At 35.6% G+C, this 9,649-nt stretch overlaps 1 pseudogene; it reads left to right on the forward strand.

Annotated features, from left to right (window-relative positions):
* The first annotated feature begins 7,475 nt into the window (after positions 1 to 7,475).
* LOC106969577 (40S ribosomal protein SA-like) lies at positions 7,476 to 8,435 on the forward strand (annotated as a pseudogene).
* Positions 8,436 to 9,649: the final 1,214 nt, after the last annotated feature.

The raw sequence follows: 9,649 nt of genomic DNA on the forward strand, positions 1-9,649 counted from the left end.
TCCCCACTCCCGTGCTCCTTATAATGTGGTATCATAGCTCTCATAAAATCAATTGTTGAGAAAAGTATTTTATTTTATTTTATTTTATTTTATTTTATTTTATTTTAGACAGAGAGAGAGCATGAGCGGGGTAGAGGGGCAGAGGATGAGAGAGAGAATCTCAGGCAGGCTCCAAGCTCTGTGCAGAGCCCTATGTGGGGCTTGATCTCACAATCCTGAGATCATGATCTGAGCCGAAATCAAGAGTCAGACACTCAACCGACTGAGCCACCCAGGTGCCCCGAGAAAAGTATTTTAAAGTTCATGTATGTGTGTGCTTAATTTGCCTCTTTATCAACCAGTATATTTTTGCCAGTTCAATGCTATGTGAAACTGAGCCAGCTTGATGTACTCAGACATCAGTGTATACATGTACTTGCTACATTTTAGCTATATTGTTCGATCATCACTAAGCTTTTCGTTACAAGAATGTTTACTATATGGAAAATAAAATGAGTCTACTGTACTGTTAAAGTCCAGTTAGTAAACAATAACATAGTAATCTAAGGAAAAGAAAGCATCTATGTGGTGGATCATACCTTGTAACTTGCCACAAAGATGCCCAAAGGGGTTCTTAAAGGAAGTTTTCCACAGAAAGGAGGCTTGCTGACACCAGTTCACCCCCTTTGGAGCATCGGGGGAATCTGACCACAGAGTTACTGTATCACCTTAGGTACTAGCTTGAGGTGTCTGTGACAAAGACTTAAATCGGATTAATAATATGCAAATGCCTAATGTGCATAATCTTGCATGGGCACTCCTTAGATCAAGAGGCTCTAGATTTGTAACTTGTCTTGTATCTGTAAACTGGACAAGAGTTTGTGACTCTCCTTTATGACAAATATTGTCAAGTTTTTTGGCTAGCAACATAAGGCTCTCTCATTACACTGATTAATCTTTGGACACTTTAATCAATTTACCGTTACATAAGATATATATCGGCCAAGACATTCTGAGATGGGTACTTCCTGCTCCTTTCATGTGGATGTTCTCACCATGTTGTTGACAGTTAACAATGGCACTTGGTCTCTGCTAACCCAGGATCCCATAATCCCCAGTGAAATCGGGGAGCCCACTTCAATGGCAATATCTCATATAGTTATAGCTGGCTAGAAGTTGAGAATAACCACAGAACTTATCCAAGATGTGAGCAATCCCTTCACTTAGCTATTTCTTAATGCTTTACAGAAGGGAATGTCTTCTGGGACTTCTGCAGGCTTTAATAATTCCATTTTGGGTACCAATGTATTCATATTCTGGAAGTAAACCTTTGTGTGTCCCAATGGCTTTCTCTGAAATTTGAATATATACATTCCTAAGTTTGGTGCATAACTCTCAACTCTTACCTTTCAATTAGACTATATGATTTAGGTCATTGTCTTTGGTTCTCTTTTCTTGAGAAGAGCAGTTTACCCTGACCTTTGCATGGTTTTTATTTTATTCTGGCTCTTAATAAAGTTCATAAGAAAGTATGAATAAAGAACAATATCTGAATCCTTGCATATGTAGAAGTATATTTTATTTTTGCCCTCAATTTTAGTTGATATTGTACCATGCTATTAAATTCTACTAAATTAATATAATAAAGTATTAAATTAATATTTCCTCATAATTCCTAGTGTTTTTACAATCCAGTGTAATTGGAAAAAATATCTACTATAAGTGAGATTCTTATTTATTTATAGATTAGCTATTTTTACTTTCCAGAAATCTTTAAAAATAAGTAATTATTTTTAAAATGTAGTTTTTCAAGAACTAAAAGGAGGATACATTTTTATGCCAAGTGAGCTCAGTAAGCTCTTGGCATAATTTATGAAAAAAAGACAGTTATCAGAGTATAATAGACACATATGGCTCACGCACTTTCATGTGAAGAATAATATATGTATATATACACACGCATGTGTATATATATGTGTATATATATATATATGTATATATATATATATATATCGCATATGTATATGTTTAGAGACAGTCAGAGACAAAGAAACAGGGGAAGAGAGAAGAAATTGACAGACATATGGGGAAAAATACATAAAGATATAAACTAGGTTGTTAACTTAAATCCTAAATTATCTGAAGCATGTAATGTATGGGAGTTGATCTGGGGACTATCGGGGTAGGTGGAAAACAAAGAAAAAATTATGTAAAAAATAAGATTTGAGACATCATCAGGAGCCTCATCATAAATAGTGTTTTAGGCCATGATGAGAATGTTAAGTGCATGGGAATTCACCAAAGCATGTCAAAATGGGAGTAACACATTTGGATGTGTACTTAAGTAGGTCATGCTGGGTATGCAGAGAAGTCGATAGTATATGCAGGGAGAGGAGAATGGAGTGTATTAAGATAAAATGCGAAAAATCATGGAGTTTGGGGGAGCAAATAAAAATAGAAACAAGTAAATATATTTCAGAAAGCAGAAAATTAATAGACTAGACCTGGGAGAGGTGCCTGGGTGGCTCAATAGGTTAAGCATCTGCCTTTGGCTTAGGTTACCAACTCGCGGTTTGTGGGCTTGAGCCCTGCGTCTAGCTCTGTGCTGACAGCTCAGAGCCTGGAACCTGCTTCGGATTCTGTCTCCGTCTCTCTTTGCCCCTCCCCCACTTGTTCTCTCCCTCCCTCCCTCTCTCCCTCTCTCTCTCTCTCTCTCTCAAAAATAAATAAAAACATTTAAAAAATTAATAGACTAGACCTGGGATACACTGAATCTAGAGAATAAATGAAGGTGGTAATAGCAGTGACTTTGGGTTGTTAGTAAGAAACAGGAATAAACAGGTGGATATAAAAATAGTGTCTTATAGGTTTGAACCATGATAAATAGGGCTGGTGATATGGAAAAAAAATGCAAATGAAATTTTGAGTTAGCTTAATTTTGAGTTAGCTGTTAGAATCCAAGTTTTAGAAGTCATATCTGGGGCTAGAGGTAGTCAGATAATTATTTCCTGAAAATAGTGATGTCAAAATTGCAATAGAAAGGATACATACCGGGGCACCTGGGTGGCTCAGTCGGTTGAGTGTCCGACTTCGGCTCAGGTCATGATCTCACGGTTCGTGGGTTTGAGCCTCAAGTTGGGCTCTGTGCTAACAGCTCAGAGCCTGGAGCCTGCTTCGGATTCTGTGTCTCCCTCTCTCTCTGCTCCTCCCCCACTCATGATCTTTCTCTCAAAAAAAATAAATAAACATTAAAAAAATTTTTTAAAAAGGATACATAGGAGTTAGTCAAATAAAATTACTCTTTAGTATGACATTCTGGACTATTCGTAAACAGCTTCCTCTGTTCATTTTAGGCTTATCTCTAAATAGTCACTGCTCTGATCCCTCTGTTCCATCAATATTGATTTGTTCATTCTTTCAGAATGAATTGCTGTGTGCTACATCATCCACATTTAATTTGCCATTATAATGAGAATATTAATAAATCATTCACTGAGATGGGTTGATATTAGTCATGCATTTTTGCATTTATTATGAATCTCTACTTAATATAAAATAGGTATGACTATATTCCCTCTATAAAACAATTCTAATATCTTATATACAGTATGTAAGTATGTGATTTATCAATATTTTAAGCTGTAAAATGAGATTACAAACACGAACTTCTGATTTAGAATTCCACGGGTATATTTTTAAATCATTTTAATGGTACATTGCAGAATTCAAAGTAAAACACATCTAACTCTCTGTAGCTTATGTTTTAAAATCCATACACACCATTCTCACTTTGTTAATGTTAATTCTAGATACTTATCGCATGAGTTTACAGATAAAGTTTGTTAAATTAGGGAGGAAATACACAGGTTACATAGTATTGAAATGTAATTTTTTTGTGGTGGAGGTGGCAAGCACCATCTGTATCTTGCTGATGGATTTCTAGCATCCTGCTTTAACCAAAGAATGATGCAATGCATTTCAGTAAACTAAAGGGTAGTCTACTTATGTGGAATGTCAGAGTGTAGAGAATGTCTTCATTTTCTTATATGTCACCAGTTGTGTCTTATTTCTTTCATCATCCTTTATGCAGTGGTGAAGGTGGCCATGTAACTGATTGATAGCCCCATCAATTGAAGTCTTAATATTTTTTTCACTTTTATCAATTCTTGATTCTTTCAAAGTTTTCAGTTATCTTTTATAATTCCCTACATTGTCATTTAATTTGCGAAACATATTAAATACAGTTATTCAAAGTTCTTATTTGAATACGCTAATATCTGATCAGAATGTCTGAATACTTTTCATCTGTTTCTATTCTCTTTTTTTTTTTTTAGTCAGTTGTTGTGCATATGTGTATTTTTTTTTTCCTGATTCAATGCTAGATGTAATTGCTTACTTATACAGAAACATTTAGAGCACAGGATACTATTTTCTACACCCAAGAAGGACTTTTTTGTGTCTGCTAAGGAGCGAAGGAGGAACAAACACTTAAAATCAATCAGGATATAAATGACTTAATCTAGGTTTCAGGCTTTAGGATGGTTGTTAAATTTTCAATTCAGTCTTACTCCTAACTTGTCTCAACTGAAAAATCCAGGGTGCTTTCTCGAACTCTTTTTTGGTATCCACTGAAGTGAAGGTTTTGCCTTAGCCGCAAGAGCTTTTCAAAATCTCTGCTTTTTAGTCTCCCAGCTACCACTTTACAGTTTGCAGATGCCTTGAGGTGAAAGTAGTACTAAATAAAAAGCCCACGTGCTTGAATTTTCTTTTTTCTAGCCTCTTGCAACACAAGTCCTGTTGTCTTCAATGTTTTCGAGAAAGTTTTATTCACTCTTTTGTTTTATCTTTTTAATTTTTAGTATTTCTAGTTTTTTAATAGGTGAGTTATTCTGAAAAAAATAATTTCTCAAATCAGATCATTATAACTGAATATTTACACTTAAACTTCAGATAATTAGAGCTACATTATAGTCATTACATGTCACACATTTAATCCAGTTTGAGAGAAGGGAATTCAGAATTCTTGGGCTTGCTCTATCTGGGTTTGGCTTTTATCAAATGGAATTTACTATAATCAGAAACACAGGAAGCTCACAAATTTATTAAATGAGTTTTGTTGGTGAAGAGCCCAGCCTCCAGTAGGGCTAAAAGGGACTGGAAATTTTTAGAATATAAAAAGGTCTCTCACTCCCTGATTTTCCAGGAATAGAAATCAACTTGAGAAAGCTGTCTTTTACCATAGGCAATTTTTTTCAAAAGTAACTAATGAGGGCAATGAACAAAGAGTATCCCAAAGGATCTGCAACAATACTAAATCAACTTTCATTCTTGTGTGCTGATATGCTTTTATTTGAAACTTGAAATGATGAAACTATAAATTAAAAGCATCACTGTGGTTTTGAGTATGTGGTGCTCCAGATCTCCCAGGATAGAGTGTCACTATCTCAAAAGAGAGTCCTTCATCTCAGTGCCATATCATTTTGTCTATAACCCATACATTCTGGCAACATAAGACCATTTAAATTTATTTTTTATTGAGTTTACATAAATTTTACATGCCATTGTTAAGGGTGAACAATCAACATTTTTTTAAATACTTAATCCAGGTACAGGCCACTCTGGTTACTCTGGTTACAGATTCCTATAGATGATACATTTCTACTTACTTTAATACCAACTAATGTCTTCAATTAGCTTGATTTTGATACCTAAGAATTAGAGAACTGCAGACATGAATGGGGTTGTCTTCAAATTATTTTTGAAAAAAACAAAAAAGAATATCCCACAAAGAAAAATCAAGAGTACTTAAGTCAGTGCACTGGAGAGACACATCCAGGAGGCAGAAAGGAGGTCTATTCATGTAACACTCTCACTGTTAGGATAGACTCACCTGGCAATATATGTTCAGGTGTATTTCAGAATTTCTCCATAGAAATCCATAGTGACTGCTTTGTAACCCTCATTCGCTCCCATGATGAATGAATATCTGTTGTGGTTATCCTGTCTCTGTTTCATCACTGTATCTTGGGTGTATTGGGTGACAGATCAATTGTCTTCTTAAATCATAGGTCCCCAGGTCAAGAAATGATGCATATAAACAATTCCATCTGTACTAATGTAGATCATAAGATTTTGGATTTTTAACTTGATGCCATGATTGGATGTCTCCTTAGATATTCTTGAGGTAAATTTTGGGGACCATGGGGCAGAGCATGATAAATTGGCTTCTCCCTGTATCTCATGACCCATGCCATTTGAATTTATATTTACATTAAGTGGTATCTGTTTTGCTCTGCAGATGAATCTGGGCTAAACTTATGGTTTGCTTTGACCAATATGATGAGTCAGAAGTGATAGAATATCAATGAGTCATATAAGTCTAGGCCTTAAAGGCCTTGTGTATTTTATATTGCTCCCTAGGATATTTACCATGCCATGAGAACAAGGCCATCTGTCTGACAGCCAGCCAACTTCCACACCTGGATGCTATTGTAGATCAGCCAGGCTGCAGTATTCTTGCCATCTTAACCCTAAGGCATGAGTGAGCACAGCAGAAGCCAGAAGAACAACTAAAACCATTAGGTTAGCATATTGGGCTAGTAAGTTTATTAATAACAAAATTAATAATAAATATAATATTTATTTATTATTTTATAATAATAAAATGAATTAAAGTTCATTTTTAGATCTACAAAATTTGGGTATGGTTGTTATGCAGCAATAAATAATTAATACACATTCATCTTTTTTGAGATTATTGATATTATTGTCTCAGAGATTTAAAATATAGTTACTTTAAATGTTTGAAGTGTATATATCATATATGTATCATATGAGAGAATTTCATTGTCATGTGCTCAAACTGATTGAGGATTTCTATTAAATTAGAAAATCACCTTCAGATGCAATATCTGATTAATAGATATAGATATAGATATAGATATAGATATAGATATAGATTTTGTGTGTGTGTGTGTGGTTTTTTGTTTTTTTCTCAGATTTTCTTATTTATAAGTTCTTGCATTTTAGAACATGATCTCAGAATGACTTCATGCATGTAACATTATTATTAGTCACTATCTTTTTTGCATATAAAAATTTTCCATTATATGTCCCATGAACTTTAGAAAATCTTGTATTTGTCAGCCATATTTGTGTACCTTATATGCAGGTTTAGATTAAAATTCTATCTCCTAATAAATAACATAAATAATTATCTGAATTCCATTTTTTTCTTGTTGACCATCTGTTACTTTAAACTCTTTTGGGGCATTTAATCTTATCCGTAACATAATCTACATTTTGAGATTTTATTACATATTCTTGATGTGTCACTTACGTTTGTCCCATTGACCTTTCCCTAGAGCACAAACCACATACAATTCATTATCGTGAAGCAAAGCCTGACTCATGAAAACTAAATAGTAAGTAAATAAACTATGCCATACTTTTATTTTTTTAAATTTTTTTAAAGTTTATTTATTTATTTTGAGAGAGGGAGAGAGGGAGAAGGAGAGAATGAGCAGGGGAGGGACAGAGAGAGAGAGAGAGGGAGAGAGAGAATCCCAAGCAGGCTCCATATTGTCAGCACAGAGCCCAATGTGGGGCTTAAACTCAAACCATGAGATCATCAGCTGAGCTGAAATCAAGAGTTGGACACTTAGCCTACCGAGCCACCAAAAGGCACCAAAAGGCATCTTATGTTAACCTGCCTACCTTCGCTCTGTGTAACACGGACTGTCCTCTGTGCCATGTGGACATTGCCATCCCTTGCAACAACAAGAGAGCTCACTGGGTGGGTCTGAAGTGGTGGATGCTGGCCCCCTGGAAATTCTATGCATGTGTGGCACCATTTTTTGTAAAACCCATGGGACGTCATGGCTGACCTCTAATTCTACAGAGATCCTGAAGAGATTGAAAAGGAAGAGCAGGATGCTGCTGAAAAGGATGTGACCAAGGAGGAATTTCAGGGTGAATGGACGGCTCCAGCTCCTGAGTTCACCGCTATTCAACATGAAGTCACAGATTGGTGTGAAGGCTTTCAGGTGCCCTCTGTGCCTATTCAGCAGTTTCCTACTGAAACTGGAGTGCTCAGCCTGGCACTGAAGACTGGTTTGCAGCTCCCACTGCTCAGGCCACTGAATGGGTAGGAACAACCACTGAATGGTCTTAAGCTGCTTTTCTACAGAGCAAACAAAAAGGAAATAAGGTTGACAGAAACTAAACAGTTTCTAAAAAACAAAACAACAACAACAAGAATGCATTCGTGGGCCGCTTCACCTTCTCCAAGGAAAGACCCCAGATACCACTGGGCTCCCAGCACCTCCCGCTTTTAAAATATGTGTTAGATATACTTTTCTAACATGATTTCGAAAAGTTGTGGTTTAATTTCTCAAGATTTTATATAATATTATATAATAAATTGGTTATCATGTTGTGTTATTTGGAACATACAAAATGACTGATGTAGTGAATCCTACAAATACTGACAGATGAACATGCAGTTATCCCCCACCTCTGTGACTTCAACCACAGCAGATCAATTTAAACTTAAACAATATAAAATCCCTCTCTGTCGCTGTCTCTATCCCTGTCTCTGTCTTTCTCTCTCTTGCACACATACATACACACACATACACACACACACACCCATTGTGAAAGAAACTCTATTTCTAGGTAAATACTCTGATACTCTGTGACCTCTGATGTTCAGTGTGTCCATAGCAAAAGCATTTTTACCTTGGTAAATGGCAATTCAGATAAAGATTATAATAGCCTAAATTTAGCCTATTTTTTGAGCATGTAAGTCATAGTCATTAGAATGTTAGCAGAAGTGGTAAATGTAAATCCATATGTGCCCTTCAGTGGTAGGGTATGCCTTCTGACCTCCCCATCTACCATCTTCTCTGGTATGTAATCAAAAGTCACACACTGGACTCCCCTCTGTTCGTTCAGTATGCCAGCTGTATTCCCACCGTAGGGCCATTCCACAGACTCTTAATTCTTGCCTCCAAAGTCCATAGGCATAAATACCTCACCTCTTTCTAGTCATGGCTCAACTATTATCTCCATAGGGAGCTATATGAAGATAGCCAATTCACTAATTTCAACATTTATTTAAACAACTATTGCATGAGAAGGACATAATTAAGATTAATGTTGCAGTATTTCATTTGTGAGATAGTATGAGCTTCGCCCAACTCATTGGTAGTCATGATGGATATAAAGGGATGTATAAGAGAAATGTTAAGGTGTGCACAACTTAGATCTTAGTGAAAAATTGGATTCAGAGAACTGAACAAGAAAATTTCTAGACTCACACCCTTATTTATGGTTTTGATCATTCAGTTCATGGTATTAATAGGAAAGGGAGTAAGTTTTAAAGAAAAATAATTAATATAAGTGGGAATTCTTTCATGACCCAAGTTTAATCTGTTAAAATAACATTCGACTATCATATATTCTTCTAAATGAACATTCTTAACATTTTTCCTTTTTAAAAAGTTTCACTGTTATTGATGTAGTTCAAGTTATACATCCATTTATATATGTATCTAATCACTAGTGACTCAGTACTAAAGTTTAAGTAAGACTGTATTGGGGTGCCTGGGTGGCTCAGTCAGTTAAGTATCTGGTTCTTGATTTTGGTTCAGGTCATGATCTCGCAGTT

Source organism: Acinonyx jubatus, chromosome A1 (assembly GCF_027475565.1).
Source record: "Acinonyx jubatus isolate Ajub_Pintada_27869175 chromosome A1, VMU_Ajub_asm_v1.0, whole genome shotgun sequence".
In the NCBI taxonomy this organism is placed as follows: Eukaryota; Metazoa; Chordata; class Mammalia; order Carnivora; family Felidae; genus Acinonyx; species Acinonyx jubatus.